Source organism: Oncorhynchus kisutch, linkage group LG17, assembly GCF_002021735.2.
Source record: "Oncorhynchus kisutch isolate 150728-3 linkage group LG17, Okis_V2, whole genome shotgun sequence".
In the NCBI taxonomy this organism is placed as follows: Eukaryota; Metazoa; Chordata; class Actinopteri; order Salmoniformes; family Salmonidae; genus Oncorhynchus; species Oncorhynchus kisutch.
Genome location: NC_034190.2, coordinates 23,978,790 through 23,996,911, shown reverse-complemented (window position 1 = coordinate 23,996,911; position 18,122 = coordinate 23,978,790). Strand labels below are relative to the sequence as shown.

The window sequence follows — 18,122 nt, the reverse complement described above, 5'->3', positions numbered from 1 at the left end:
ATACAGTGGAACACACACACGCACACATGCACGCGCACACACACACACACACACACACACACACACACACACACACACACACACACACACACACACACACACACACACACACACACACACACACACACACACACACACACACACACACACACACACACACACACACACACACACACAGTTCCAATAGAACTCAGAGTATTCTTCAATGGAAGCTTGTTTAACATCAGATATGTGCAGTGCGGTGTCTGTCAGGGCAGTTGCCTTGGGCCGCTGCTCTTTTCTATTTTTACAAATGATTTGCCACTTGTCTTACAAGAAGCTAAAATGACTATGTAGGCTGATGATTGCACACTCCACACATCAGTACCTACAGCCAGTAAGTTCACTGAGAGTCATCACTGTCGAACGCTCCCTAAAACACCTAATCGACCTGGCTGGGGTATCCTGGAAGGATATTGACCTCATCCCGTCAGTCGAGGATGCCTGGTTGTTCTTTAAAAGTAATTTCCTCACCATCTTAAATAAGCATGCCCCTTTCAAAAAATGTAGAACTAAGAACAGATATAGCCCTTGATTCACTCCAGACCTGACTGCCCTCGACCAGCACAAAACCATCCTGTGGCGGACTGCACTAGCATCGAATAGTCCCAGCGATATGCAACTTTTCAGGGAAGTCAGGAACCAATACATGCAGTCAGTCAGGAAAGCAAAGGCTAGCTTTTACAAACAGAAATTTGCATCCTGTAGCTCTAACTCCAAAAGGTTTTGGGACACTGTAAAGTCCATGGAGAATAAGAGCACCTCCTCCCAGCTGCCCACTGCACTGAGGCTAGGTAACACTGTCACCGCCGATAAATCTAAGATAATCAAGAATTTCAATAAGCATTTCTTTACGGCTGGCCATGCTTTCCTCCTGGCTATCCCAACCCCGGCCAACAGCTCTGCACCCCCCAGCTACTTTCTCAAGCCATGTTCTGAAAGAGCTGCAAAACCTGGACCCGTACAAATCAGCTGGGCTTGAAAATCTGGACTCTCCTAAAATTATCCACTGCTATTTTTGCTACCCCTATTACCAGTCTGTTCAACCTCTCTTTCATATCATCCAAGATCCCTAAAGACTTGAAAACTGCCGCGGTCATCCCCCTCTTCAAAGGGGTGACACTCTAGACCCAAACTGTTATAGACCTATATCCATCCTGCCCTGCCTTTCTAAAGTCTTCCAAAGCCAACTTAATAAAACAGATCACCGCCCATTTTCTATCCCACGTACCTTCTCCGCTGTGCAATCCAGTTTCCGAGCTGGTCACAGGTGCACCTCAGCCACGCTCAAGGTACTAAAAGATATCATAACCGCCATTGATAAAATACGGTACTGTGCAGCCGTCTTCATCAACCTGTCCAAGGCTTTCAACTCTGTCAATCACTGTATTCTTATCGGCAGACTCAACAGCCTTGGTTTCTCAAATGACTGCCTCGCCTGGTTCACCAACTACTTCTCAGATAGAGTTCAGTGTGTCAAATCAGAGGGCCTGTTGTCCGGACCGCTGGCAGTCTCTATGGGGGAGCCACACGGTTCAATTTACGGCCCAACTCTTTTCTCTGTATATATATCAATGCTGCGGGTGATTCCCTGATCCACCTCTACACAGACGACACCATTCTGTATACTTCTGGCCCTTCTTAGGACACTGTGTTAACTAACCTCCAAACAAGCTTCATTGCCATACAACACTCCTTCTGTGGCCTCCAACTGCTCTTAAACGCTAGTAAAACCAAATGCATGCTTTTCAACCATTCACTGCCTGCACCTGCCCGCCCGACTAACATCACTACTCTGGACGGTTCTGACTTAGAATATGTGGACAAATACAAATACCTAGGTTTCTGGCTAGACTGTAAACTCTCCTTCCAGACTCATATTAAACATCTCCAATCCAAAATGAAATCGAGAATCGTCTTCCTAATTCGTAACAAAGCCTCCTTCACTCATGCCACCAAACATACCCTCGTAAAACTGACTATCCTACCGGTCCTCGACTTTGGCGATGTCATTTACAAGATAGCCTCCAATACTCTACTCAGCAAACTGGATGCAGTCTATCACAGTGCCATCCATTTTGTCACCAAAGCCCCATATACTACCAAACACTGCAACCTGTATGCTCTAGTCGGCTGTCCCTCGCTACATATTCGTTGCCAGACCCACTGGCTCCAGGTCATCTATAAGTCTGTTAGGTAAAGCTCCGCCTTATCTCAGCTCACTGGTCATGATAACAACACCCACCCGTAGTACGCACTCCAGCAGGTATATCTCACTGGTCATCCCCAAAGTGATAACCTCCTTTGGCCGCCTTTCCTTTCAGTTCTCTGCTGCCACTGACTGGAACGAATTGCAAAAATCTCTGAAGCTGGAGTATTATATTTCCCTCACTAACTTCAAGCATCAGTTATCTGAGCAGCTAACCGATCGCTGCAGCTGTACACAGCCCATCTGTAAATAGCCCATCCAATCTACCTACCTCATCCCCATATTGTTTTTATTTACTCTTCTGCTCTTTTGCACACCAGTATTTCTACTTGCACATCATCATCTGTACATCTATCACTCCAGTGTTGATTTGCTCAATTGTAATTACTTCGCTACTATGGCCTTTATTTTGTCTCTATTGTGTTATTGACTGTACGCTTGTTTATTCCACGTGTAACTCTGTTGTTGTTTGTGTCGCAGTGCTTTGCTTTATCTTGGCCAGGTCGCAGTTGTAAATGAGAACTTGTTCTCAACTAGTCTACCTGGTTAAATAAAGGTGTTCTCAACTAGTCTACCTGGTTAAATAAAGGTGTTCTCAACTAGTCTACCTGGTTAAATAAAGGTGTTCTCAACTAGTCTACCTGGTTAAATAAAGGTGTTCTCAACTAGTCTACCTGGTTAAATAAAGGTGTTCTCAACTAGTCTACCTGGTTAAATAAAGGTGTTCTCAACTAGTCTACCTGGTTAAATAAAGGTGTTCTCAACTAGTCTACCTGGTTAAATAAAGGTGTTCTCAACTAGTCTACCTGGTTAAATAAAGGTGTTCTCAACTAGTCTACCTGGTTAAATAAAGGTGTTCTCAACTAGTCTACCTGGTTAAATAAAGGTGTTCTCAACTAGTCTACCTGGTTAAATAAAGGTGTTCTCAACTAGTCTACCTGGTTAAATAAAGGTGTTCTCAACTAGTCTACCTGGTTAAATAAAGGTGAAATAAAGAAATACATAAATAAAATAGCAATGAGTTAAGGTCAGTGTCAGAACTGGTAATTATCAATAAACTGGTCTTAAATACCTCTAAAACCAAAAGCATTGCATTTGGTTCAAAGCATTCTCGTAGACCTAAACCTCTACTGGAGATATGTGTAAAGGGTGTAACCATTGAACAAGGTGAAGCAGCTGAACTCCTAGGAGTAACATTGGATGGTCAGTTATCATGGTCAAGCCATATTGACAAAGTTGTTGTGAAGATGGGGAAGGGCATGTCTGCTTTGTTTTTGACACAAGAATAAACTGTACTAGATCAGGCTCTGATCGTTTCCCATCTTGATTCCTGTCTGGTAATATAGTCAGGTGCAGTAAAGAAAGACCTAGCAAAGCTGCAGCTGACTCAAAACAAAGCAGCACGTCTTTAACCGCACAGACACTACTAACATTAACAACATGCATCATAGTCTTTTCATGTTTGAGGACAAATTGTCTACTTCTCTTCTAAAGAAACATTTGTGTGTTGAAAATGCCTAACCACTTGTATAATCTATTTGCATACACTTCAAACACACCCCACCAGACAGGCCACTACGGGTTTCCTCAGTGTACCAAACCAAAAACAGATGTAATGTGTCGCTCAGTTCTGTATAGAGCCATGTCATCATGGAATGATCTGTCACCAGAGGTTACACAGGCAAAAAGCAAGGTTTTCAAGGTCCTCAAGATCTACTTTAATGTAGATATGAATAGTGTGTATAGTATTTTTCTTTTTCTCTTTGTTTCCAATATATAACTCTTATTTGAATTGGATGTAATATGTTATGTTGTTCTTGTCTACAACTGTTCTGTACTTTGTCAGGTATTTGTATGTTTTGTGTGGAGCCCAGGAAGAGTAGCTGCTGCATGTGCAGTAGCTACTGGGGATCCTAATCAACTAAACAAACACACACACTAAGAATGACAGATCATGACAGGGCAGGTAGTTGTCAGGGATTAGATGATTATGAAATCAAACCACACTGTTACTACTCCTTCCCTTGACCTTACACACGTGTCATACTATGAGCATAGCTTTTTGTATAGTTTGGCTAGCCAGACAGCTTTATCATTACACAAGCCAGTTAACCGTCCTACCATGGTGTCCCCGGGTCAGGCAACGGGGTTTTGCAACCTTACAGTACAGGCAGTAAAAAATAAAATATGAATATCGACTATCACACACATCAATATGGTTTTGTGTGTGTGTGGTGTGTGCGGGTGTTTACCTGAGTGAGTTTTTCTGTGTTGGAAACAGAATGAGACAACTAAAACACAATTTAGCATTCATGAGATTCCAGTGGTTGAGCCTGAATGCCCTTCAGTCCATCCATCCTTCTCTCCCTCCTCTCCTTCCAGTCCATGATCAACTAATTATGTCCTAATCAATGTGGGAGATTCAGATTTTTCAATGAAAATCTGATCAACCAGATACCAGCCCAGGGAGATCAATCTGTTCATTCGCTCTTCTCATCTCTATTACGGGAGGGGGAGAGGAGAGGAGGGGGGAGGAGGGGGACAGGAGAGGATGAGGGGAGGGGGGAGACGGGGAAGAGGGGAAGAGGAGGAGAGGGTGGTGGAGGGGAAGAGGAGAGGAGGGGGGAGGAGGGGAAGAGGAGAGGAAGAGGAGAGGAGGGGAGGAGGAGGGGGAGAGGGACTTGGGGAAGGTGAACCACATAGGATGAAGATCGATTTCTGTGCAAATGTCTCATGGATATCTATGCATGATTTAGGCTACCTGAAAGTCCAATAGACATGACTGTACTTGTCTAGGATAGAGAGACTGTAACACAACAGCATATCGAAACAGAGCCAGACGTGTATTTATGTCCCAGTGAAGTTGTGATGACAACTGGTGAAGTTCTGGAGGGTTGAACCCAGCACCTCCTGTCAGAGGAGCCCTTTTCACCACAACAACTACCAGGAACCGCTATTCTAATTAAAGAACCTATTATGAATAAAGGCCTTAGTCTACTTCACAGACTAATGAGGAAGTAACCCAACCATATGGACATCTCCCCTTGACCCCGTCACACAGGACTGTAGGTGACTGTTGTAAGTGTTGTTGTCACAACACATATCGCCACAGCAAAGTCAATGTGTTTCTTGAACACATACAGTGGCCTATCTCTTCCAGACAGGCAAGGCTATTTCCAATCCCACTATTCCCACAGGATCAACCACCACTGGGGATCGTTCTAAGCTAAGCCCCCCAACATAATCTATCTGTTCCAATTCTCTGTCAATATACTGAGCAGGGGTTTATTGTGAAATCTATGGGTGTTCAGTCACCGCTCCTACAAATGAATTCTGCTTCATGTAGTCGAACCAGAAGGAAATAGAGAAGGCAAACCTTCCCACGTTGATGTGAATATCTGAATATGAATGTACACAGTATGAACAAAAAGGCTACTGCCAATAACGCAAAGAAGCAGCATCTGTTGAAAGACTGCATGCTGTAGTGTGCAAAAAGCAAGTACTGATTAATAAAGTCTACCAACTGTCCTGTGTGCGAAGTCATAGTACAACCAATAAGATACTAGTGCAGCAGCCATATACCATGAACACTGATAACTAAAAGGTAAGACATCTACAATCCCTGTGCTTTCACTGATACAGACAGTAAATAACAAACACATTACGACTAGAAGATAAAATGTAAAACATCCAATACCGCTTCCCGGAAAGCGTGGCCAGAGGACGTCTTTTTGCTACCATGGTGTTCACCTCAAGTAAAATAGGTTATCTTTCATAACCCTGAGGTATTAAACATTAAAACAACCGTGTACATATATCAATGTGAATTTATTCCACGGCAGGCAATATTTTACATACTACAGTAGTTGTGTCTGTATTCGTCTATTGCCTCTCCTCTGTCCCTATCTCCTCCATATATTCACTGTGACAGGGCAATGTAGAAACGTGTTGCCGTCGACAGCAGACTGTCAGCTCAGAACAGCTTCTCTTACATGATCTGCAGTTAAAGGAGACGCCATCAGAGGAAACCGGTAACCACTGCTTTGTTCACATCCTATTCAACCTATTCAAATCGGTAATGGAATAGCTAATGGGTGTTAAAGTCCGCCCAGTTCATCATCCTCTTTAACTAACGAAGTGTAAATCATTTAGTTTAGGGTCTGGAATTAAGTCCATTAACATCATATGAGAGAGTGTGACTGGTGATTGGGAATAGGGAATATGCAGTAGGGGAGGTTTTGGGGTTGAGAATGGGGTGTGGATGACATGTCTTCTATGTGCACATCAAGACCTGGTTTCCTGGACTTATTCCATGTTTTTAGTCCAGGACCAAGCATATTATGTGTCAGCCCCTAAGCCTGTTAGATTGACTAAAACCAGAGTAACAATTCAATTCATAGATAATTGGTATCTTACTAAGTCAGTGTTTCCCAACCTTGGTCCTCCAGTATCCCCAACATTACACATTTTTGTTGTAGCCCTGGACAAAAACACCTACGTTCAGGGCTTGATGATTAGTTGACAAGATGAATCAGGTGAGCATGTCCAGAGCTACAATACAAACTGTTGAGGGTACTTGAGGACCACGGTTGGGAAACGCCGTACTAAGTTGTAGAAGCAGAGACGAACAGCTGGTGCACATCAGCAGGGAACCTGCAGAGGCAGGTGGTCCACACACACACGGACGCAGAGAGACACACCACACCCACACTAGATGGGCTGAGCAGGCATATCTGTCTAGGAAACAAGGGGGAATTTAAAGCACCCTCTGGCCTCATCAGTGAAAAGAAGACAAATGACCACAAGTGTGTCTGCGGCGCTAATAAGTTACCCTCCTATTGTGGCACACAATCACCAATTGATTAACCATGAATCTCCTCTACAGGGCCAAGAGAGGAGGTAGACTCCTCTGCCGGAGACATGCACACACACACACACACTTGAAACACCTCCCAACACTTTTATTAGGCGAGTGCGTGTGTGTTTATTTGTGTGTGTGTGCACACGACACTTAGCCCTGCTTACTTATTTTAATTACTTGACCTTAAAACCTCTTAAATGTAACATCCCCATATTTGGGGACCTTATTTGATTTTTTACATTTCAATTCAGTCTGGTATGAGAACGGTAGCCCCTATCTACAGAAGCAGGGTGTGGACGGAAAGCTGAGTATCTGATCTGTGCCTTCTTTGGTGTGACTTACTACCATATACGGGCATACAAATGTATACTGTCAGGCCGAGCCGATGACCTCATTTCAAGATGGCTGCTACCTACATTCTGATTAGCGTTGTGAAGCATAAATAAAATAAACACGAAGTACGTCTAGACACACCAAAAGCTGGGACTCCACAGATCATGAGGATGTCTTATTTGTCTGCTTGTGACCTACCGTTATTGACCACCAGCCCCGAGAGTCAACATTTTTATTTTACACAACGTTATCACCAAACAGCAAACATCTTACAAGGTAAGCTTCAATTTGGTCTGTGTTTGAGCTGTAGCTACATGGAGAATATTAAAATCATCCTCAGGTTGGTAAAAACAAATCTAGCCTATTGTCAATGTTATCTGATGATGTATGACTTAATGGCAACATCGAATGGACACCAAGTCACTATATCTTTGCACACTTGTCCCCGACACCACAATGTTTGAGAGGTTGGTGTTGTAGAAATGTAGCTTTTCTAGTGAACAATAACTTTTAGGCACATCAAGTGTGCAAAAACAGTGCAATTCCTACATTTGGACACTTTGGAGAGGTTGAAAGGACACTTGAATGTACCCTGGATACCCCATAACACCGCCACAATGTTTGAGTGAGGTTGATATGGTAAAAATTGTGTTTTTATACTGAACAAATAGCATTTAGGGATTGCAAATATGTAATAGCACTGTAATGATCTAATTTACAGTCATATGACACTTTGGAGGGGTTCACATATATACATCAATCACATTTTTTTCCTGATATTGTTCAATATTGTGGAAGCCAAATGATGCGTTTCCAACTCTAGGCATCAATAATTCACTTCTAGCTTGTCAATGAAATACTTTTTTTTTTTTATAAAATAAAATGGTTATTTTGTGTGTGCTTGATCTTGTGTATTCTGAACTATGTAACTTCTATCTATCTTCTGATCATTTCCTCATAATCTCCCAGATGTCTTCTTTCCAAATATACCAAATGTTGACATGTAACCATACATGAATAGCAGCTACTTTTGGGTATGTATATTTAGGCGGAAATCTACATTTTGCCATTACATCTGTTTTAATTAACCTATTGTGTTGTGTATCTCGGTGAGCATCTTTGAATTAAAACACTGCTCATGATGCTGACCCAGCCGCCTGGCTGCTGGTTGATGAGTAGATGATCATTAGTTCATTAAAATTCAAAATGACGAGTCCTGCATTTTGCAATAAGTTCAAGAGGAAGAAACATTTCCTTTCGGTTCTACTGGATCGCCTTCTGTTTTCCACTTCTTTCATTTTCAGTCAGAATCTTTTATCAAAATATGTATATTTAGGAGTATTTCTTTAACATTGTACAACACACAAACATTCTATGTTATTTTCACAATTTGTACATTACAAAGTGCCTTCAGAAAGTATTCACATCCCTTGACTTTTTCCTCATTTTATTGTGTTAGTGGGATTAAAGTGGAAGAAAATTGTTAATTTTAATTTTTTATTAATGGAAAATAAAATGGTAATATATCTTGATTAGATAAGTATTCAACCCCCTGTGTCAATACATGTTAGAATCACCCTTTCTGGGTAAACACCCTAAGAGCTTTGCATACCTAGATTGCACAATATTTGCCCATTATTCTTGCCACCAATATGCTTGAGAATATGAGGAGTAGTACTCAGTGATATGTTGGATTTGCCGTACTTGCAGCATTTCTTTAGTGCCTTATTGCAAAAAGGATGCATGATTTGGAATATTTGTATTATGTACAGGTTTCCTTCTTTTCACTCTGTCATTTAGGTTAGTATTGTGGAGTAACTACAATGTTGGTGATCCATCCTCAGTTTTCTCCTATGACAATAGTTAAACTCTAACAGTTTATTTTACTCCACCCTTCTCACCTTCTCCCCAATTTCGTGATATCTAATTGGTAGTTACGATCCTGTCTCATCTCTGAAACTCTCCAACGGGCTCGGGAGAGGTGAAGGTCAAGTAATGCGTCCTCCCAAACATGACCCACCAAGACGTGCTGCTGCTTAACACCTGCTCACTTAACCCGGAAGTCACCGGCACTAATGTGTCGGAGGAAACACTATCCAACTGACTACTGAAGTCAGCTTGCAGGCACCCGGCCCTCCACAAGGAGTCGCTAGAGCACGATGTGACGAGGAAAGACTCCCTGGCCAAACCCTCCCCTAACCCGGATGACTCTGGGCCAATTGTGTGCCGCCCTATGGGACTCCCGGTCACTGCCAGCTGTGACACATCCTGAGATCGAACCCCAGGCTGTAGTGACCGCTACGCTACTTGGGAGCCAACTCTGTAACTCAATTTAGTCACCATTGGCCTTATGGAAATCCCTGAGCATTTTCCTTGCTCTCCGGTAACTGAGTTAGGAAGGACGCCTGTATTTTTGTAGTGACTGGGTGTATTGATATAACATCCAACGTGTTATTTTTACCCATCTACCAATAGGTGCCCTTCTTTGCAAGTCATTGGAAAATCTCCCTGGTCTTTGTGGTTGAATCTGTGCTTGAAATTCACTGCTTGACTGAAGGACCTTACAGATAATTATATGTATGGGGTACAAAGATGGGGTAGTCATTTAAAAATAATGTTAACACTTTTCTTGCACTTTTGTGACTTGTTTAGCACATGTTTACTCCTGAACTTATTTAGGCTTGCCATAACAAAAGGGTTGAATACTTATTGACAATACATTTTAGCTTTACATTTTTTAGTATTGTGTGTAGATCAGTGGCACAAAATCTAAATGTCATCCATTTTAAATTCAGACTAACACAACAAAATGAGGAAAAAGTCAAGGGGTGTGAATACTTTCTGAAGACAATGACAACAGGTGCTGTATGACAATAGTTATCTATGGTGTCCCTCAAGGATCAGTTTTAGGCCCACTACTCCTTCATTGTATATGCTACCACTTGTTTTCCAGTTCTTCCTCACTGAGCTTATATACATTATCAGTGGCGCAGGCCAGTCCTTGGCTACCTGGTCTGAGAGTTAGGTGATGCAGTAGCCCCACCATCCTCTTCACGTACTGTGTCCATCGTACGTGGTCACTCAACCTCTATCAGCACTGAACACTGCCCTTATAGACCTCGCCACAGCAAGGTCCTTGATGTTATCAAACCAATTTGTCTCCGCTTTAATCATTGGGAAAATGTAGACGCTCGCTCGTCCCCCCATTCTCCATCTCTCCCTCCTCAACTCTCCTCTGGAAGGAGACAGAATCCAATCACTCAAAAGTGCAGTTATTGATTGATGTAATCTTATTGGGCATGAGGTAGGCGATTGATTGGTTTTGTCTGCTACACATGTTGCTTTCGGCGGGCGACTAATATCCCCTTTCATCTGCTGTTTAATCTCTGACAGGAGTTCTTAGTGGCCCTCCTCTCTGCCACATCCTCCCCTGTACCCTCTCTCTCTTTTCCTTTCCCCATTCCCCTCTCTCCGTCTCTCTGTCTCCCTCTCAGTGGGATGACAAGCAGGTGGCTTAGCCGTGGTTTGATCTGCTCTCATCACAGGTCTCACAACTTCACATTACATTTCCCCTCTTCAAAGGGTCTGGAGTGTGTGGCCTCTATAGGGGTCCTCATAGACTTGTTCCCTTGTTTCTCCTCCACCACAGGCAATCACAGCCGATGCCTCACACACAAACACACACAACTCAATGAAATCAAAGGGCATTTTAGAGATTAGACAGATATGAAACAAAGTAAGAAAAAGGATTCACAGGGTTTAAAGTTAAAAGGATGTGTTTAAGCCAGAAGGCAGTACATGGGCTAGCGTGAAGATGTAACCTAGATCAATGTTCATTTCATTTAATCATCAGTTTTTTTTACCATAGATACATTGGGAGGGAGTCAGATCCGATTGATTCCCGAGGTACTTAAGCCAAGTGAGTTATAATTGGATATTAAAAGGAATCAGAGCAATTAGAGTTGTTTAATCAAAATGAGATCAGCATGAAACTGAAGGCAACTTTTCATCCGTACTTTAAGCATCTGCAAACCCTAACTCAATTGAGGTAAGACCATTGGATTAGACAACAAGGTTGGAGCTGGGATCCAAAATGTAAGTATTTAATCTTCAGTATACGTAAATGTACACACATACATGGTCATAAGAAGATTTGAGAAAAGAATAATCCACTTAAGGTACACACATGCAGGGTTCTGCTCTGGGGAGAGTGATAGTGCAACATAACATGTGCTGTAGTGTAAATCAGATAGATGAAAAACACTTCAATGAGTCAAGTCAAGAAAATAGACATTTTCTACATGTTTGTTAGTGGTGAATAAATGTTGTTGACTTGTTTGGGGATGAATCCTCATGCAGTACTTTGATTAGCCTCTTTGTAGATGAACTAAATGGAAAACAACATGGCGTCAGTTGGCCTTGAATAACACACTCCAAGATGATCATCATCAACAACAACATTGTCATCATCACAACCATCACTATTGTCAAATACATTGACAAAGTCATCCTTTGGTTAGAATAATGTCAAACAAGCAACAAATAACCCCATGAACACATCAAATCCGGCCCGGGGATCCTTTGATATGGGATTTCTTTACAATGTCTTTGTTGCACCACATGCAAAGAGAAAGAGTCGTCCATTTATGGAACAGTCGCAACTCTCTCTTCTTCCCGGGCCAGCACAGGCCTTGCGGTGTGGTGCCTTGGGAGTGTCCGAAACAACGGCATTGAATTTATCACAAGAGGGCAGTGCAATTACATGGAGGGTGTTCAAGTGACGGGAGATCAATACGCCACAAAGCACTCAGCCATTGACTCCCGCATCCCGCCCTGTGACAAAGTAGTTCTGTGAATTTTCTCTATAGAAATGGTGGGAGCGGATTATGGGAATTCTCCTATAGCCTCCCACTTTTTGATTTAGTGTCGGGCGGTAGAACGGTACTGAGATATTATTAAAGAGGCATTGTTTTACAAGGTGGTCAAGAGGAGGTAATGAATGGGGAGAGACAGAAAAAGAAAGAGAGAAAGAGAGACCATTGCAAGGCATTTACAAGCTCATTAGAACAACTCACTCACTACAAGGAGACAGGATACTATAGCATAGTACTAGAACATAGGACACTGTAGCATAGTACTAGAACATAGGACACTGTAGCATAGTACTAGAACATAGGACACTGTAGCATAGTACTAGAACATAGGATACTGTAGCATAGTACTAGAACATAGGATACTATAGCATAGTACTAGAACATAGGACACTGTAGCATAGTACTAGAACATAGGACACTGTAGCATAGTACAAGAACATAGGACACTGTAGCATAGTACAAGAACATAGGACACCGTAGCATAGTACTAGAACATAGGATACTATAGCATAGTACTAGAACATAGGACACTGTAGCATAATACTAGAACATAGGACACCGTAGCATAGTACTAGAACATAGGACACCGTAGCATAGTACTAGAACATAGGACACTGTAGCATAGTACTAGAACATAGGACACTGTAGCATAGTACAATAACATAGGATACTGTAGCATAGTACTAGAACATAGGACACTGTAGCATAGTACTAGAACATAGGATACTATAGCATCGTACTAGAACATAGGACACTGTAGCATAGTACAAGAACATAGGACACCGTAGCATAATACTAGAACATAGGACACCGTAGCATAGTACTAGAACATAGGACACCGTAGCATAGTACTAGAACATAGGACACTGTAGCATAGTACAATAACATAGGACACTGTAGCATAGTACTAGAACATAGGACACTGTAGCATAGTACTAGAACATAGGACACTGTAGCATAGTACTAGAACATAGGATACTGTAGCATAGTACTAGAACATAGGATACTATAGCATAGTACTAGAACATAGGACACTGTAGCATAGTACTAGAACATAGGACACTGTAGCATAGTACAAGAACATAGGACACTGTAGCATAGTACAAGAACATAGGACACCGTAGCATAGTACTAGAACATAGGATACTATAGCATAGTACTAGAACATAGGACACTGTAGCATAATACTAGAACATAGGACACCGTAGCATAGTACTAGAACATAGGACACCGTAGCATAGTACTAGAACATAGGACACTGTAGCATAGTACTAGAACATAGGACACTGTAGCATAGTACAATAACATAGGATACTGTAGCATAGTACTAGAACATAGGACACTGTAGCATAGTACTAGAACATAGGATACTATAGCATCGTACTAGAACATAGGACACTGTAGCATAGTACAAGAACATAGGACACCGTAGCATAATACTAGAACATAGGACACCGTAGCATAGTACTAGAACATAGGACACCGTAGCATAGTACTAGAACATAGGACACCGTAGCATAGTACTAGAACATAGGATACTATAGCATAGTACTAGAACATAGGACACTGTAGCATAGTACTAGAACATAGGACACCGTAGCATAGTACTAGAACAGGATTTTTTTATTTAAAATTGTACCTTTATTTTACTAGGCAAAAAAAATAAAAAATTAAGACACACAAATGACTAGCGGGGGTCTGACCGCAATTGATTTGATTGTGCCGCCTGGCTCAGACTGTGTTACTAGCACCCATTGTCTCGCTCTCCTCTCTGCTGTAGTGACCACCACATAACAGGGTATAGGCCTGTCCTCTCTGCTGCAGTGACCACCACATAACAGGGTATAGCCCTGTCCTCTCTGCTGTAGTGACCACCACATAACAGTGTATAACCCTGTCCTCTCTGCTGTAGTGACCACCACATAACAGTGTATAGCCCTGTCCTCTCTGCTGTAGTGACCACCACATAACAGTGTATAGCCCTGTCCTCTCTGCTGTAGTGACCACCACATAACAGTGTATAACCCTGTCCTCTCTGCTGTAGTGACCACCACATAACAGTGTGTATACCCCTCTCCTCTCTGCTGTAGTGACCACCACATAACAGTGTATAGCCCTGTCCTCTCTGCTGTAGTGACCACCACATAACAGTGTATAACCCTGTCCTCTCTGCTGTAGTGACCACCACATACGTGTATAACCCTGCCCTCTCTGCTGTAGTGACCACCACATAACAGTGTATAGCCCTGTCCTCTCTGCTGTTGTGACCACCACATAACAGTGTATAACCCTGCCCTCTCTGCTGTAGTGACCACCACATAAGTGTATAGCCCTGTCCTCTCTGCTGTAGTGACCACCACATAACAGTGTATAGCCCTCTCCTCTCTGCTGTAGTGACCACCACATAACAGTGTATAACCCTGCCCTCTCTGCTGTCGTGACCACCACATAAGTGTATAGCCCTGTCCTCTCTGCTGTAGTGACCACCACATAACAGTGTGTATAGCCCTGTCCTCTCTGCTGTAGTGACCACCACATACGTGTATAGCCCTCTCCTCTCTGCTGTAGTGACCACCACATAACAGTGTATAACCCTGCCCTCTCTGCTGTAGTGACCACCACATAAGTGTATAGCCCTGTCCTCTCTGCTGTAGTGACCACCACATAACAGTGTATAGCCCTCTCCTCTCTGCTGTAGTGACCACCACATAACAGTGTATAGCCCTGTCCTCTCTGCTGTTGTGACCACCACATAACAGTGTATAACCCTGCCCTCTCTGCTGTAGTGACCACCACATAAGTGTATAGCCCTGTCCTCTCTGCTGTAGTGACCACCACATAACAGTGTATAACCCTGCCCTCTCTGCTGTCGTGACCACCACATAAGTGTATAGCCCTGTCCTCTCTGCTGTAGTGACAACCACATAACAGTGTGTATAGCCCTGTCCTCTCTGCTGTAGTGACCACCACATAAGTGTATAGCCCTGTCCTCTCTGCTGTAGTGACCACCACATAACAGTGTATAGCCCTCTCCTCTCTGCTGTAGTGACCACCACATAACAGTGTATAACCCTGTCCTCTCTGCTGTAGTGACCACCACATAACAGTGTATAACCCTGTCCTCTCTGTTGTAGTGACCACCACATAACAGTGTATAACCCTGCCCTCTCTGCTGTAGTGACCACTACATAAGTGTATAGCCCTGTCCTCTCTGCTGTAGTGACCACCACATAACAGTGTATAGCCCTCTCCTCTCTGCTGTAGTGACCAACACATAAGTGTGTATAGCCCTGTCCTCTCTGCTGTAGTGACCACCACATAACAGTGTATAGCCCTCTCCTCTCTGCTGTAGTGACCACCACATAACAGTGTATAACCCTGCCCTCTCTGCTGTAGTGACCACCACATAAGTGTATAGCCCTGTCCTCTCTGCTGCCCTGTGCAACTGGGTACTGGACTTCCTGACGGGCCGTCCCCAGGTGGTGAGGGTAGGCAACAACATTTCCACCCCGCTGATCCTCAACACTGGGGCCCCACAAGGGTGCGTTCTGAGCCCTCTCCTGTACTCCCTGTTCACCCACGACTGCGTGGCCACGCACGCCTCCAACTCAATCATCAAGTTTGCAGACGACACAACAGTGGTAGGCTTGATTACCAACAACGACGAGACGGCCTACAGGGAGGAAGTGAGGGCCCTCGGAGTGTGGTGTCAGGAAAATAACTTCACACTCAACGTCAACAAAACTAAGGAGATGATTGTGGACTTCAGGAAACAGCAAAGGGAACACCCACCTATCCACATTGATGGAACAGTAGTGGAGAGGGTAGTAAGTTTTAAGTTCCTCGGCGTACATATCACAGACAAACTGAATTGGTCCACCCACACAGACAGCATCGTGAAGAAGGAGCAGCAGCGCCTCTTCAACCTCAGGAGGCTGAAGAAATTCGGCTTGTCACCAAAAGCACTCACAAACTTCTACAGATGCACAATCGAGAGCATCCTGTCGGGCTGTATCACCGCCTGGTACGGCAACTGCTCCGCCCACAACCGTAAGGCTCTCCAGAGGGTAGTGAGGTCTGCACAACGCATCACCGGGGGCAAACTACCTGCCCTCCAGGACACCTACACCACCCGATGTCACAGGAAGGCCATAAAGATCATCAAGGACAACAACCACCCGAGCCACTGCCTGTTCACCCAGCTATCATCCAGAAGGCGAGGTCAGTACAGGTGCATCAAAGCTGGGACCGAGAGACTGAAAAACAGCTTCTATCTCAAGGCCATCAGACTGCTAAACAGCCACCACTAACATTGAGTGGCTGCTGCCAACACACTGACTCAACTCCAGCCACTTTAATAATGGGAATTGATGGGAAATTATGTAAAACATTTCACTAGCCACTTTAAACAATGCTACCTAATATAATGTTTACATACCCTACATTATTCATCTCATATGTATATGTATATACTGTACTCTATATCATCTACTGCATCTTTATGTAATACATGTATCACTAGCCACTTTAACTATGCCACTTTGTTTACATACTCATCTCATATGTATATACTGCACTCAATACCATCTACTGTATCTTGCCTATGCCGCTCTGTACCATCACTCACTCATATATCTTTATGTACATATTCTTTATCCCCTTACACTTGTGTCTATAAGGTAGTAGTTTTGGAATTGTTAGCTAGATTACTTGTTGGTTATTACTGCATTGTCGGAACTAGAAGCACAAGCATTTCGCTACACTCGCATTAACATCTGCTAACCATGTGTATGTGACAAATAAAATTTGATTTGATTTGATATAGCCCTCTCCTCTCTGCTGTAGTGACCACCACATAACAGTGTGTATAGCCCTGTCCTCTCTGCTGTAGTGACCACCACATAACAGTGTATAGCCCTGTCCTCTCTGCTGTAGTGACCACCACATAACAGTGTGTATAGCCCTGTCCTCTCTGCTGTAGTGACCACCACATAGCAGTGTATAACCCTGTCCTCTCTGCTGTAGTGACCACCACATAACAGTGTATAGCCCTGTCCTCTCTGCTGTAGTGACCACCACATAACAGTGTGTATAGCCCTGTCCTCTCTGCTGTAGTGACCACCACATAACAGTGTATAGCCCTGTCCTCTCTGCTGTAGTGACCACCACATAACAGTGTGTCACAACTTGTGAAACATAGCCAAGACGTCTATAATTCGTTCAGATGCTTCTACACCTGCATTGCTTGCTGTTTGGGGTTTTAGGCTGGGTTTCTGTACAGCACTTTGAGATATCAGCTGATGTACGAAGGGCTATATAAATAAATTTGATTTGATTTGATAGCCCTGTCCTCTCTGCTGTAGTGACCACCACATAACAGTGTGTATAGCCCTGTCCTCTCTGCTGTAGTGACCACCACATAGCAGTGTATAACCCTGTCCTCTCTGCTGTAGTGACCACCACATAACAGTGTATAACCCTGTCCTCTCTGCTGTAGTGACCACCACATAACAGTGTATAGCCCTGTCCTCTCTGCTGTAGTGACCACCACATAACAGTGTGTATAGCCCTGTCCTCTCTGCTGTAGTGACCACCACATAGCAGTGTATAACCCTGTCCTCTCTGCTGTAGTGACCACCACATAACAGTGTATAGCCCTGTCCTCTCTGCTGTAGTGACCACCACATAGCAGTGTATAACCCTGTCCTTTCTGCTGTAGTGACCACCACATAACAGTGTATAGCCCTGTCCTCTCTGCTGTAGTGACCACCACATAACAGTGTGTATAGCCCTGTCCTCTCTGCTG

At 43.4% G+C, this 18,122-nt stretch overlaps 1 protein-coding gene across 4 annotated transcripts in view; it reads right to left on the bottom strand.

Moving 5' to 3' along the window:
* The window catches only part of LOC109907364 (PHD finger protein 14-like), a 114,320-nt gene that overhangs the window by 46,441 nt on the left and 49,757 nt on the right, over nt 1-18,122 (bottom strand). The window lies entirely within an intron of this gene.